Source organism: Diceros bicornis, unplaced genomic scaffold (assembly GCF_020826845.1).
Source record: "Diceros bicornis minor isolate mBicDic1 unplaced genomic scaffold, mDicBic1.mat.cur scaffold_93_ctg1, whole genome shotgun sequence".
Classification (NCBI taxonomy): Eukaryota; Metazoa; Chordata; class Mammalia; order Perissodactyla; family Rhinocerotidae; genus Diceros; species Diceros bicornis.
Window position 1 is genome coordinate 1334538 of NW_026691823.1, and position 15700 is coordinate 1350237.

The following is a 15700-nucleotide window of genomic DNA, read 5'->3' on the forward strand; positions in this document are numbered from 1 at the left end:
CAAATGTCTATGCAGAGAAGGTAAATTTTAGTATGATATCAAGGCTGACAGAAATCTTTGTTGTTTATGTCCAGTCATTTAAGGAGTTCATATTTTGGCAGTTGGAATCTTGACTAAAAGATAATGCAGGTGGGGGCCACCCCGTGGCTTAGCGGTTAAGTCCCACGCTCTGCTACTGACGGCCCGGGTTCGGATCCCGGGCGCGCACCGACCCACCGCTTGTCCAGCCATGCTGAGGCAGCATCCCACATACGGCAACTAGCAGGATGTGCAACTATAACATACAACTATCTACTAGGGCTTTGGGGAGAAAAAGGGAAAGAAAAAAAAAAAAGGAGGATCGGCAATACATGTTAGCTCAGGGCCGGTCTTCCTTAGCAAATAGAGGAGGATTGGCATGGATGTTAGCTCAGGGCTGATCTTCCTCACAAAAAAAAAAAAAAAAAGATAATGCAGGTGTAATGCAGCCCCTCTGCATTTTTCTAGAGAAAATGATCGTGCATAATCTCTTTCAGGAGGAGACATTCACTAAACTTGAGCAGACCAGGAAGGAGGAGTGGGTATCTGTTGTGTCATGGATTACAGTCGTCTTCATCTCCCGGCTTCAACTCATGTCCTCTCCAATCCATTCTCTGCATATCAAATTTTCGTAAGGCATAAGTCAATTCAAATCATTCCTTGCTTTACAAACTCTTTTATGGCTTCTTCTAGTGGCTACGTGGCTACAATAAAATCCACACTCCTATGCGTGGCCTGCAAAGCTCCGCCTGATCTGGCTCATGACTTCAACCTCATCTTGCGTCTTCTTTCCAGCTCACTCTCCTCCAGTTACTAGGGCCTTTTCCCAGTTCTATGAGCACACTAACCAGCTGTCTCCTTCCTTGGGATATTAGCACAGGCCCCACTCTATGCCTAACACTCTTTCCAGTTTCCTAAGGGCTGGCTTTTTCTGTGCTTCTCAGTTTAAACACAGTCTCCATATAAACATTACGTCTTCAGAGAAGACTTCCCGAACCATTTAAAGGAAGTTCATCACAGTTACTATCTTATTCTTTCATAATTCATACATTTATATGCCCCATAACTTATCACAATTGTAATGATGATATTTAGTGGTCCACTTCCTTGTTTTCATATTTTTTTAATGTCTTCAACAAAAGAATATTTCAAAAAGGCAAGAACCATGACTGTTTTGTATGTCAATGTATCATACCACCTACCCAGCACCAAGCCCCATGCCTGGCATACAGCAGGCACTCATTAAACGTTTTTATCCCCCTTGTAACAATGTCTTTTATTTATTTATTTATTTGATTGTTTATTCAACAAATCTTTTTTCCAGCTTTATTGAAATATAATTGACATATAACATTGTATTCATTTAAGGTGTTCCATGTGATGATTTGATACACGTATAATTTGCAAAATGATTACCACAATAGGGTTAGTTAACGTCTCTATGACCTCACGTAATTATCCTTTTATTTTAGAGGTAAGAACATTTAAGATCTACTCTCACAGAAACTTTCAAGTATATAATATAAAATTGTTAATTATAGTCACTATGATGTACATCATATCCCCAGAACCATTCATCTTATAACTGGAAGTTTGTACACTTGGACCAACATCTCCCCATTTTCCCCATCCCCCAGCCCCTGGCAGCCACCATTCTACTCTCTGCTCTGAGTTTGTTTTTTTTATATTTCACATACAGGTGAGATCATGCAGAATTTGTCTTCCTTCGTCTGATATTTCACTTACCATAAAGCCCTCAAGTTCCATCCATGTTTTCACAAATGGCAGAAATCTTTCTTTCTCATGGCTGAATAATATCCCATTACATATAAATATATCTATATTTATATATATTATATTATATATTATTTATATATTATATATAAAATATCTCATTACATATATATATATATGCCACATCTTCTTTACCCATTCATTGGTAGATGGACACTTAGGTTGGTATCATGTCTTGGCTATTGGGAATAATACTGCAAGGAACATAAGAATACAGATATCTCTTCAAGATCCTGATTTCATTAGCTTTGGCCATAAATCAAGAGAAGCGGGATTGTTGGAACATATAGTACTTCTATTTAGGATTTTTTGAGGAACCTACATACTGTTTTCCACAGTGGCTGTGCCAGCTGACATCCCCACCAAGAGTGCCAGAGGGTTCCCTTTTCTCCACATCCTCACTAACACTTATCTCTTATCTTTTTCATTATAGTCATTCTAACAGATGTGAGGTGATATCTCACTGTGGTTTGACATGCATTTCTCTGATGATTAGTGATGTTGAGCATCTTTTTGTGTCCCTGTTAGCTATTTGTATGTCTTCTTTGGAAAAATGTCTATTCAAGTCCCCTGCTTACTTTTTAATCAGATTGTTGTTTTTTTGCTATTGAGTTTAGGAGTTTCTTACATATTTTGGATATTAACCCCATATTACATAGAGGGTTTGTAAATATTTTCTCCCAATCAATAGGTTGTATTTTCATTTTGTTAATTATTTCATTTGCTGTGCAGAAGCTTTTTAGTTTAAGGTAGTCCCACTTACTAATTTCTGCTTTTGTTGTTTGTGCTTTTGTTGTCATAACCAAAAATTTTTGCCAAGACCAACATAAAGGAACTTTTTCCCTGTTTTATTCTAGGAGATTTAGGTTTCAGGTCTCATGTTTAAGTCTTTCTTTTGAGTTAATTTTTTTTGAGTGATGTAAGATAGGGGTCCAGTATCAGTCTTCTGCATGTGATTATCCAGTTTTCACAACACTGATTAATGAAGAGACTATTCTTTCCCTATCGAGTATTCTTGGCTCCCTTGTCAAATATGGTTGATCACATATGAGATAGTTTGTTTCTGGGCTCTCTGTTCTGTTCCGTTGGTCTATGTGTCTATTTTTATACCAGTTTCATACTGTTTTGTTTTTGTTTTGCAGAGGAAGACTCGCCCTGAGCTAACATCTGTTGCCAATCTTCCCCTTTTTGCTTGAGAAAGATTCACCCTGAGCTAACATCTGTACCAATCTTCCTCTATTTTGCATGGGGGATGCCTCCACATCATGGCCACCAATGAGCTGTGCAGGTCTGCACCTGGGAACCGAATCCGGGCCACCAAAGCAGAGCACGCTGAACTTAACCACTAGCCATGGGGCCAGCCCCTGTTTCATACTGTTTTGATTACCATAGTTTTGGAATACAGTTTGAAATTAGGAAATGGGATGCCTCCAGCTTTGTTCTTCTTAGGATTGCTTTGGCTATTCAGGGTCTTTTGTGATTCCATATGAATTTTAGAATTGTTTGTTCTATTTCTGTGAAAACTGCTATTAGAATTTTGATAGGGATTGCATTGAATCTGTATATTGCTTTGAGTAGTATGGACATTTTAACATATTAATTCTACCGATCCATGAACATGGGGTAAATTCACATTTATTTGTGTCTTTTGAAATTTCTTTCATCAAAGTCTTACAGTTTTCAGTGGGCAGATCTTTCACTTCCTTGGTTAAATTTATTGCTAAGTGTTTTATTGTTTATGATGCAACTGTAAATCGGATTTTTTAAAATTTATTTTTCAGATAGTTCATTGTTAGTGTATAGAAATGCATTTTTTGTGTGTTGATTTTCTATCCTGCAACCTTACTGAATTTATTTATTAGTTCTAACAGCTATTTGGTGGAGTCTTTAGAGTTTTCTATATATCAGATCATGTCATCTGCCAGCAGAAACAATTTTACTTCTTCTTTTCTGACTTGGATGCCTTTTATTTCTTTATCTGCTGATTGCTCTGGCTAGGACTTCCAGTACTAGTTGAATAGCAATGGTGAGAGGGGGCACTCGTCTTGTTTCTGATCTTAGAGGAAAAGCTTTTGGCCTTTCACTGTCGAGTATGATGTTAGTTATGGGTTTGTCATATATGGCCTTTATTATGTTGAGGTATGTTCCTTCTATTCCCAATTTGTTGATAGTTTTTATCATGAAAGATGTTGAATTCTTTCAAATGCTTTTTCTGCATCTATTGAGATGATCATATGATTTTTGGCTTTCATTCTATTAATGTGGTGTATCAAATTTATTAATTTGCATATGTCGAACCATCCTTGTATCTTAGGGATAAAGCCTACCTGATCATTGTGTATGATCCTTTTAATATGCTGTTGAATTCAGTTTGCTAGTATTTTGATAAAAAATTTTGCATTTATATTCATCAGGAATATAGTTTTCTTTTTTTGAAGTGTCCTCATCTGGCTTTGGTATCAGGGTAATGGTAGCCTCGTAAAATGAGTTTGAGAGGGTTCCCTCCTCTTCGATTTTTGGGAAGAGTTTGAGAAGGATTGCATTAATTCTTCTGTAAATGTTTAGTAGAACTCACCAGTGAAACCATCTGGCTCAAGAATTTTCTTTGTTGGGAGGATTTTTGGTTACTGATTCAATCTCTTTACTTATTACTGGTCTGTTCAGATTTTCTATTTCTTTATGATTCAGTCCAGGTAGGTTGCATGTTTGGGGAATTTGTCCATTTCTCCTACATTATCCAATTTCTTAGCATATAATTGTTCCAAGTAGTCTCTTATGATCCTTTGTATTTCTGTGGTATCATATTTTATATCTCCTTGTTTGTTTCTAGTTTTATTTAGTGAGTCTTCTCTTTTTTTGATGAGTCTAGCTACAGGTTTATCAATTTTGTTCATCTTTTTAAAAAACTAGTTCTTAGTTTTGTTGATCTTTTCTATTGTTTTTCTGCTCTCTATTTCATTTATTACTGCCCTAATCTTTGTTATTTCCTTCCTTCTGCTAACTGTTGGCTTAGTTTGTTGTTGTTTTTCTAGTTCCTTGAGGTGTGATGTTAGGTTGTTTATTTGAGATATTTATTTTTTCTTAACATAGTCATTCATCACTATGAATTTCCATCTTAGAATTGCTTTTGCTGCAATTTTTTTTTTAAATTTTTGCTGCAAAATTTATGGGAATAAATTTTGATATATTGTTATTCCATTTTTGTTTGTTTCAATATATTTTTTTATTTCATCTTTGACCCATTGGTTGTTCAGGAGTGTATTGTTTAACCTCCACATATTTGTGAATTTTACAGTTTTCCTACTGGTATTGATTTCTAGTTTCAAACCTTTGTGGTCAGGAAAAATACTTGGTATGATTTTGATCTTTTTAAATGATAAGACTTGTTTTGTGATCTAACATGTGACCTACCCTGGAGATGTTCCATGTGTGCTTTAGAAGAATGTGTATTCTGCTGCTGTGGGAAGGAATGTCCTGTATATGTCTGTTAAGTCCATTTGATCTAAAAGATAGTTCAAGTCCAACATTTCGTTGTCAATTTTCTCTCTGGATAATCTACCCATTGTTGAAAGCAGGGTATTGAAATCCCTTAGTATTACCGTCTTGTTGTCCATTTCTCCCTTCAGATCTGTTAGTATTTGCTTAATATGTTTAGGTGCTCCAATGGTGGATGTATATATACATATTCATAATTGTTATATCCTGTTGATAATCTGACCCATTTGTCATTATATAATGACCTTCTTTGTCTCTTATTACAATCTTTGTCTTAAAGTCTATTTTGTTGGATATAAATATAGTTACCTCTGCTCCCTTTTGGTTTCCACTTGCATGGAATATCTTTCCATCTCTTCACTTTGAGCCTATGTGTGTCCTTAATTCTGAAGTTAGTCTCTTGTAGGCAGCATATAGTAGGATCTTGTTTTTTTACCCATTCAGCAATTCTATGCCTTTTTTTTTTTTCCCAAGGAAGATCAGCCCTGAGCTAACATTCATGCCAGTCCTCCTCTTTTTTGCCGAGGAAGACTGGCTCTGAGCTAACATCTATTGCCAGTCCTCCTCCTTTTTTTCCCCAAAGCCCCAGTAGATAGTTGTATGTCATAGTTGCACATCCTTCTAGTTGCTGTATGTGGGACGCCGCTGCCTCAGTATGGCCGGAGAAGCGGTGCATGGGTGCCCGCCCGGGATCCGAACCTGGGCCACCACTAGCAGAGCGCGTGCACTTAACCGCTAAGCCACGGAACCGGCCCCAACTCTATGCCTTTTGATTGGATAATTTAATCCCTTACATTTAGAATAATTACTGATAGATAAGGACATACTAATGTCATCTTATTAATTGTTTTTTGGCTGTTTTGTATTTCCCTTGTTCCTTTCTTTCTCTCTTGCTGTATTCCTTTGTGAATTGATGATTTTCCATAGTGGTATACATTGATTCTCTTCATCTTTTGTGAATCCATTGTAGGTTTTGCTTTGTGGTTACCATGAGGCTTACATAAAATACCTTATAGACCTAAAAGTCTATTTTATGCTGATAACAATTTAACTTTGATCACATACAAAAACTCTACTCTGTTACTCTTCCCTCTTTTTATGTTTTTGAAGTCACAATTTTCCTCTTATATTAAGTATTCATTAGGTTCATAGGACCACTTTGTGAGATAAAGTATTCTTTGTTGGCAGTTTTTTTCTTTCAGTACTTTCAATATATCATCCTACTCTCTCCTGGCCTATAAGGTTTCTGCTGAGAAATCTACTGATAGTCTTATGGGGATTCTCATGTAAGTGACAAGCTTCTTTTCTCCTGTTGCCTCTAAGATTTTCTCTGTCTTTTATTTTTGACAGTTTTATTATAATGTATCTTGGAGAAGATCTCTTAACGTTTAGTTTTTTTGAGGACCAATAAGCTTCATGAACTTGGATATCCAAATCTATCCCCAAATTTAGGATGTTCTCAGCCATTATTTCTTTAAATAAGCTTTCCATGCCCTGCTCCCTCTCCTCTCCTTCTAAGAGTCCCATAATTTGCAGATTGCTTGTCTTGATGGTACCCAATGTTTCCACAGGCCTTCTGCACTCTTTTTCATCCTTTTTCTTTGTTCTCCTGTGACTGGATAATTTCAAAGCTTCTGTCTTTTATTTTGCAGACTCTTTCTTATGCTTGATCCATTCTGTTATTAATGTTTCGTAATGTATTTTTCATTTCATTCATTATATTCTTCAGCTCCAGAATTTCTGTTTGGTTCTTCTTTATTCTTTTTATCTTTGTTAAACTTCTCATTTTGTTCCCCTATTGTTTTCCTAATTTTGTCAAATTGTCTTTCTGTGTTTTGTGTTTCTGGGTTTTTTTGGGGTTCACGGAGCTTTCTTAATCCAGCTATTTTTATTTTTTTGTCAGATAAATTGCAGATACTCATGTCTTTGGGATTGGTTACTGGAAAATTATTGGGATCCTTTTGTGGTGTCATGTTTCCTTGATTTTTCATTGTTTCTTCAAGTATTGAGTTGCTCTCTTCACATCTGTAGTAGCAGTCACTTCCTCTAGTCTTTACTGACTGGCTTCAGAAGAGAAATGCATTCTGTCAGCCCTGCTAAGGATTCTGAGGCTTTCTCAGGCCTTCTATAAATACAAATAACCTTACTGTCTTAATTTTCTACTGTTGTTATAACAAATTACTATAAATATAGTGGCTTAAAACAACACTAATTTATTATCTTACAGTTCTTGGGGTTATAAGTCTGACATGGGTCTCATTGTACTAAAATCAAGATATTTGCAATGCTCTGTTCCTTTCTGCTAAGGTCTGAACGTTTGTGTCCTCCCAAAATTCATATATGGAAATTCTAATGCCCAATGTGATGCAATCAATGAGGCAGAGCTTTTGGGAGGTGCTTAGATCATGTGAGTGAAGCCCTTATAAATAGGACTAGTGCTGTTATAAAAGAAACCCCACAGAGCTCTCTAGACTCTTCTGCCATATGAGGATACAACAAGAAGTCTGGAACCTGGAACAGGCCCCTCACTTGACCATGCTGGCACCCTGATCTTGGACTTCCAGCCTTCAGAAGAATAAGAAATACATTTCTGTCATTTATAAGCCACCCAGCCTGTGGTATTTTGTTATAGCAGCCTAAATGAACTAAGACACTGTCTGAAGTCTCTAGGGGAGAATGTGTTTCCTTGCATTCTCCAATTTCTATAGGGTGCCTGAATTCCTTGGCTTATGGCCTCCTTCTTCCATCTTCAAAGCCATAATTTCTCATCTCTCTGACCCCTCTTCTATCATCACATCTGCATCTTTGACCACAGCCAGGAAAAGTGCTCCCCCTTTTAAGGATTCATGTGATGAGGATGGACCCATCCAGATAAGCCAGGATGATCCCAAGGCCCTCAACCTTAATCACATCTGAAAAGCCTCATTTTCCTGGGAAAACAACATATTCATGAGTTCCAGGGATTAGGATGTGGGGAAACCACATATTTGGGGGAACCATCACTCTGTCTTCTACAATTATCTTTCTGAGTCTCAATTCTCTCACTAGTGTAACAAAAGAAATAATAGCTTCTACCTTACGTAGTTAAAAGGATAAAATGTGATTATACACACGAAGCATCTGAGCCAGCGTCTGGCATATAATTGTGAACCTAAAACTGTTAGCTACTCTTACAAATAACAACCTGCCCCTGCTGTGCCCAATCACTTCTAACAAAGCCCACTTTCTACTGCCACAAAATGGTTAGGGTCATTGGTTTTGAACCCTTGCCTATCACAGATTCTTTTCTATTTCTCAGAGGACAGATTTTTCTGTTTCTACAGGTTAATCTTAAATCTTTCATAAGCATTTGTCTCCCCTTCAAATAAGCAGGAGAGGTGGTACCAGGGGTTACCTGTACAAGTGAAATTTTCGAAACTGCCACTCACTAATGGGTCCTAAACCCCAAACTTCTCTTATGACCATTCATGGTTACTTTCCGATCTAAATAAACCTCACACTAAAATTCATCATAAACGTTCACATGTCTCTTTCCCCCAGGCCCAGAGCTGGACATGGTGAGGCAGCTAGCCAATCACCTGCTGTTTTCAGAGGGCCTGGCGTCACAGTGTAACCAGATTGCCAAGGTTCACCTAGAGGATTACCTGCTAAATCACAAGTTTAAAGAAAACAATTTAGAGTTACCCAAGAGGAAACAACACACTTACTTATCTCCAGACTCTCCACACAGACTGTATTAAATTTTCCGTAACCAAATTTACTGCAGGACTGAGAACAAGGATGTGATATTTCTGCTGAAAGTTTTTGATATTTGAAACTGCCTTGTGTAAAGAAGATGAAAATGTAGGTGCAATTCCCTATCTCTTTGGCAAAACATTTTTTCTATTTGGGAAAACTGCTTGGTCATCTAATTATTCCTGAGTACAAAGTAAAAATAAGTTCAAAGCACAGGACCTAAATTAAACTAGATAATGCTTTCCAAGGTCAAGATGTTTTAAACATGGTATCTGATATCATCAGACTGTTCGACAGTTCTTTTAGCACCAATTTCTGTGACGTTTTTAAATCAATAAAACAAATACTCAACTATTGGAGAGAAAAAGAAAGGAAAGATGGCATAAAATTCCTTTCTTAACAATTTCTAAACTAAATATATATTTGAATATTGCAATTGTTGAGCCAAGCTGGTAAGGAACACTTAGAGAACTATCTAGCATTTTTCCAACACTTGGCAGTCACTTCATTAGGTGTACAGCATAGGAATTTAGAAAACAAGTAGAATTCAGCCAAATAGATTTGTTGTAGTCAACACTCACAGATGCTAAAAACGAAAGCTTGTTTTGTTTGAAAAGGGCACCCCTATTCCCATCCCTGCCCATCAAGTGAAAGGGAAAATATATGAGGATGTCAACCGTGAAATGTCAGCATACTAAGTAGGGTATATAGCTCAAGTTTCTTGATATGAGAGGGAAAGATTTTGGTGAATACTATTTGAAAGTCCATCTGCCACAGAGTTCTCCTGTACTTTCCCGTGTTTTATAAGGCTGCTCGGGGGGATGTGCAGAGCGTGGAATTACTATCTCCACACATCGCCCATCACCACCCACAGCTGTTCCTGGGAGTACTGGAGAGAATTGGATGTACCAAAGAAAATGAATTTAGAAATAGAAGAGCTTCAGAATTTGAACAAGAAAAGGAAGAGAACTGAAGCAAATGATACGGTTACCTTACCCCATGAGACAAGCATGCGTGAATTAATGAATATTATAAGATTTTTTACTAAGCCTGAACATAACTACAAAATATAAAACGGGTCTAGATCTTTTGTTGTCACTATCAAAGGGCGAAAAATGAGCCAGTCCAATGTGACAGTGCTAACGGCATATAATGAAAGCTTGAAATTGAAATGGTGATAAGCTCCGTGTGCAAGTCCTGTAGATCAGATGAATATTTATTACAGTTACATTTCAGATTCTACTAAAGAGCACATAACATCTTAAAGAATAACTTTAAAAGCCCTCATCTTTTCATTTCAAAGGAAAAGAAAAAAGGGATATAACCTACATAATGAATGGCAATAGTCACAATATCGTAACGTTTCTCAAACCAGAAAAACCCCTAATCACGTCCCAGATTTAACAAGATGACATCCAACTATAAACAGGATCATTTCACACACAACGATATCACAGCCAGCTCTGCGGAGACAGCGGAGCGACATTACACAGTTTAAAAGCGCATTTGAAAAGGGAAAGTGCAACCAAACTACCTGGAGTATATGAGTGAACATCATAAGATTAATAATCTGTGAAATTTAGCCAAAATCTTGCCGTCCATAGCAGGTATTTCAGTTTTTCTTAGACAGTTAAGATGGCTGGAAACTTTTAAAGATAGGAGACTCGTTTGAAATGGATTTTGCTTTAAAAAAGATGGTTTTGATGTATCTCTACACAGCGTCAAAAGTAAACGGGCACCCAAGTGCAACAAGGGCTCTCAGGAAGACACATTTTCAATACTGACCTGGCCAAGGGTGAGACTGTGGAAAATATACTGAGGTTTGATTTGATGGTTGTCTCAAGCTAAAAAAAAAGAAAAAAGAAATAAAATAAATCTTCTCTCACTGTATCAACAACAAGATGGTGGCATTTCTTTTTGAATCATCAATAGAGTGATTACTCGTCCTATAGCATACAGCTCATTAATCTCTCTTATTAGACCAATGATAATTTGGACTAAAATTTACAGTCCACAAAGTATATTGGTTTGAGACAGTATAAAAAATATACCTAGCTAATGAAACTTACAATTTTTCTTTGTTTTCCCTTAATCATCTGGATAATTTGTCTAAAACATTGCCCCCATCTACCGCATCTTTCTAAATAAATATGGCTAAATACATATGACTCATTTTGCAATTGTGCCTCCCCCACCATTTCATATGAATCTGCCATCCTATTTTTCAAAACAGAGAAATCAAAAACACCCTCCGTATTTTAAGACTATAAAATCGTGGCAGAAAAGTACCAGAAGGTAAATATTCTTTTTTTTAATTTCCTTCCTCTTAACCAGTTTAGGGAAAAAAAACCTGTCTTGCTTGAGCTTTTAATTAGTTAATCTCCCAAACAGGTAAGTCGGTGCTGTTAAGTGCTGTTCTGGTTTCAAATAATTACCTGAAAATGAATGCCTGGGGTTAGATTAACTATTGCGTCATCAGCATTCATCACTACCGCTATAGCATGAAGTGAAAGGAAAATAACGTCAAATGAAGAGAGGAGATAAAACTATAAAAACACAATGGACACAATTTTTTTTTAAATCTTGGCATTGACCTTCTCCTCCCCAGACGCTATTTCATTGCACACATTGTGATGGTCACGTAAGAGCCACATTCTTGAAGCATATTTATCTGGCACAAATTTTGTATGTGTTTCTGCTTTTCACGCACAGACTCTCACACCTTAGCGGGCACCAGAACCACCTGGGGGAGCTTATTAAAAGTTAAGATTCCCAGATCTTTTCGGATGACATGCCTACCCAGACTAGGGAAACTAAAGAAAAAATAAACAAGTGGGACTTTATCAGATTAAAGAGCTTTTATAAGACAAATGAAACCAGAATCAAGATGAACAGACAAATGAAACCAGAATCAAGATGAACAGACAACCAACCAGCTGGGAGAGAATATTTGCAAAACATACATCAGACAAGGGGTTGATCTCCATAATATATAAAGAACTCACACAATTGAACAACAAAAAAACAAACAACCCGATCAAAAAATGGGCAGAGGAAATGAACAGACACTTCTCCAAGGAAGATATACAGATGGCCAACAGGCACATGAAAAGATGCTCAACATCACTAATCATCAGGGAAATGCAAATCAAAACAACACTAAGATACCACCTCACGCCCGTTAGAATGGCCATAATCACCAAGACAAAAAAACAACAAATGTTGGAGAGGATGTGGAGAAACAGGAACCCTCGTACACAGCTGGTGGGAATGCAAATTGGTGCAGCCTCTATGGAAAACGGTATGCAGATTCCTCAAAGAATTAAAAATAGAGATGCCCTATGATCCAGCCATCCCACTACTGGGAATCTATCCAACGCACCTGAAATCAACAATCCAAAGAGGCTTATGCACCCCTATGTGCATTGCAGCATTATTCACCATAGCCAAGAAGTGGAAGCAACCTAAGTGTCCCTCGACTGACGATTGGATTAAGAAAATGTGGTATATATATACAATGGAATACTACTCGGCCATAAAAAAAGACAAAATCGTCCCATTTGCAACAACATGGATGGGCCTGGAGCGTATTATGTTAAGCGAAATAAGCCAGAAAGAGAAAGACAAACACTGTATGATCTCACTCATATGTGGAATATAAACCAACACATGGACAGAGAAAATTGGACCGTGGTTACCAGGGGCGGTGGGGGTGGGGGTGGGGGTGGGGGGTGGGGGGTGGGCACAAGGGGTGAAGGGAGTCATATATATAGTGATGGACAAACAAAAATGTACAACCCCAAATTTCACAATGTTAGAAACCATTAAAACATTAAAAAAAAAAAAAAAAAGTTAAGATTCCCAGGACTCAAAAGGCTCTGAGGAATGCACATGTACATTTGGGGGCCCAGAAACTTCCAAACATTCCACATTGATTCTCATTTAGGGGGTCTATGGATGATACATGGAGAAACACTACCCTAGAGGCTCTTCACTACATCCTCTTCTACATATTGAAAGAAAAAAAGAGAAGATTCCCTGCATGTGCCTTGTACCTGGATAAGGCAGAAATTCAGCCACAATTTTATCTCACTTTCCACTGTATGAATGATGGTAATGCCACTGACCCTAAGCCGAACCTTCCAGTGACAGGTCTTCAGCCCCTCTCGAAGTAATTTATCCCATCTTTGAACAACTCTGATTGTTCTCTTCTTCTTACATTTGCATGAAGATCTTTGTTCTAACCTTTGGAATCACATTCTATAACAGCTATTTTATTCCAATAAGCCCTCAAACTGCCAGTGTAGGCACAGTGTAGACGGTCCCACCCAGACGACTGGCATGGGCACAAAACCCAGTGAAAATGCTCTGAAGGTCATACAAGATGGCTCATTCTTATCAAAAGATGGAAGGATTTAAGCGATTTGAGATTTGGGTAAAGCTTCATGTGAATATAAAACGTATAGACCATGAGAATGGGGAATGGAAACACAAAGGAGAGTTTGTTTTCTAAAGATACAAGATACACATGAAAAAATAAATTCAAACAATACGAAAGTTAAGAGTGAAAAAGTAAGGTCTTTTTTCTCAAATCTGACCTTCTAGCCCCATACTCCTAAAAACAGGTATTTCAACAGTTTTTATTTTCAGTTATTTTACTGGTTACCTTCTTCATAATATGTTTATTTGTCTCTCTTTACTTATAAAGGCCTGAAAGTTCCCCTCGTTTCCTCACCATGAGAGATGAGGAGAGGGCACCTACCTTACTTCATCTATCTGTCTCCCCTTCACCTTATACTACTTATTTGAGTTAGCCCAGTGGTTGCCTCTATGGCTTTAAATTACATAGTTAAATTTCCAGCCCTGAATTAATCATCTTGGGCAGCATCTAAAGATGATATGAAAAATGAGGAAATTAGCACAGATCCTTCCTAAAGGTAAGATGTTAAAAATGTTTTCTTAATCACCAACTTCTGTGTTAGGTGGCTGACCTGAGGCAAAGCTATTGAATTCATTCTCTCTTCTATCCATAGGCAGTAGTGTTGCTGACATGTATACTGTGGAGAATTGTTACAAAGTTTCTAAAACCTTATATTTCACACAAACATGAGTTTGTGGAATATACACACACTAGACTGATTGTCCTCAAACATTTCATTCAAACAGACACACTTATCTTCTTGTAACTTTCATATAACACATGATTTTAACTCACACAACGTGATTCTAATCTGTTCCGAAAGAGTTTATGCTTTATCTTAAGCTTCCTGGGTAACACACTCTATTTTCAGCCCCACAGAAAGCCTTCTTTATTTGACAGGGTCCTTGACTTTTAATCAAACTTCAACAACATCACTCAAGAGTAATAAAACATTTATTGCAAAAATGTCACCAACTAATGTCTTAGAACAAAGCCAAGCTATCAGTTCTGAAAGAATGGTTGCTTCCAAACTACCTCACTGGGTTAGTCTTGGCTGTAGAATAAATGACAGAAATTTACTCAAAAGCTAACATATAATGAAAGAAATGACAGAGCTATAAACAGGTACTTGATGAATCACAACAGTAAAAGATACGGCATTGTTGTAACATGTTCATAAACTACAATGGCAGACTTAATTATGCCCAATGGGAATGTGGTTGGTTTCATTGCTGTTATTTTGAGTAATGATATTGACAGTGAATCAAAAAGACAGAGAAACAACACTACAATTACAAACCAAAGAACAACTTTACAAGAATTCTATGTCGTACACAGCTAGGATGCAATTGTCATTTTTTCAATCACACTTGCACTACACAGAGAAATCACTTTCAGTATTGTCATGAAAGCTAATTTATGTAGACCAAAATTCGACTTTCCTGAAATTGATTCCTTAATTTTCCCAGTATGAAGTTAGTGTCTTGTAGAAAATATACAGGATTAACTAATCATACAATGTCCTTAAAGAATTTATAGTAAGGCTTTAAACATCAATGGACTAAATGCTCCAATTAAAAGGCATAGGGTGGCTGATTGGATAAAACAACAAGACCCATATACATGCTGCATACAAGAGACACACTTCAGACCTAAAGACACTCACAAACTGAAAGTGAAGGGGTGGTAAAAGATACTCCACGCAAATGGCAATGAAAAGAAAGTTGGGGTAGCAATACTCATATCAGACAAAATAGACTTTAAAACAAAAACTGTAAAAGAGACAAAGAAGGGCATTACATAATGATCAAGGGAGCAATCCAACAAGAGGATGTAACACTTCTAAATATCTATGCACCCACCTAAATATATAAAGCAATTATTAACAGACATAAAAAGAGAAATAGACAGTAACACAATAATAGTAGGGGACTTTAACAGTCCACTTACACCAATGGATAGATCATCCAAACAGAAGATCAATAGGGAAACATTGGCCTTAAATGACACACTAGAACAGAGGGACCTAGTAGATATATACAGAGCATTCCATCCAAAAACCGAAGAATACACGTTCTTTTCAAATGCACATGGAACATTCTCCAGGACTGATCACATATTAGGCCACAAAACAAGTCTCCATAATTTAAGAAGATTGAAATAATACCAAGTATCTTTTCTGACCACAACAGGATGAAACTAGAAATCAACTATAGGAAGAAAATCAGAAAAGCCACA

The 15700-nt window shown here is 37.1% G+C and overlaps 1 long non-coding RNA gene across 1 annotated transcript in view; it reads right to left on the reverse strand.

Annotated features, from left to right (window-relative positions):
* LOC131403858 (uncharacterized) overlaps positions 1-10917 on the reverse strand; it is a 45633-nt gene extending 34716 nt beyond the window's left edge. Inside the window, exon 1 of the long non-coding RNA XR_009219607.1 lies at positions 10828-10917. This is a non-coding gene — a long non-coding RNA (uncharacterized LOC131403858). The remainder of the gene's footprint in view (positions 1-10827) is intronic.
* Positions 10918-15700: the final 4783 nt, after the last annotated feature.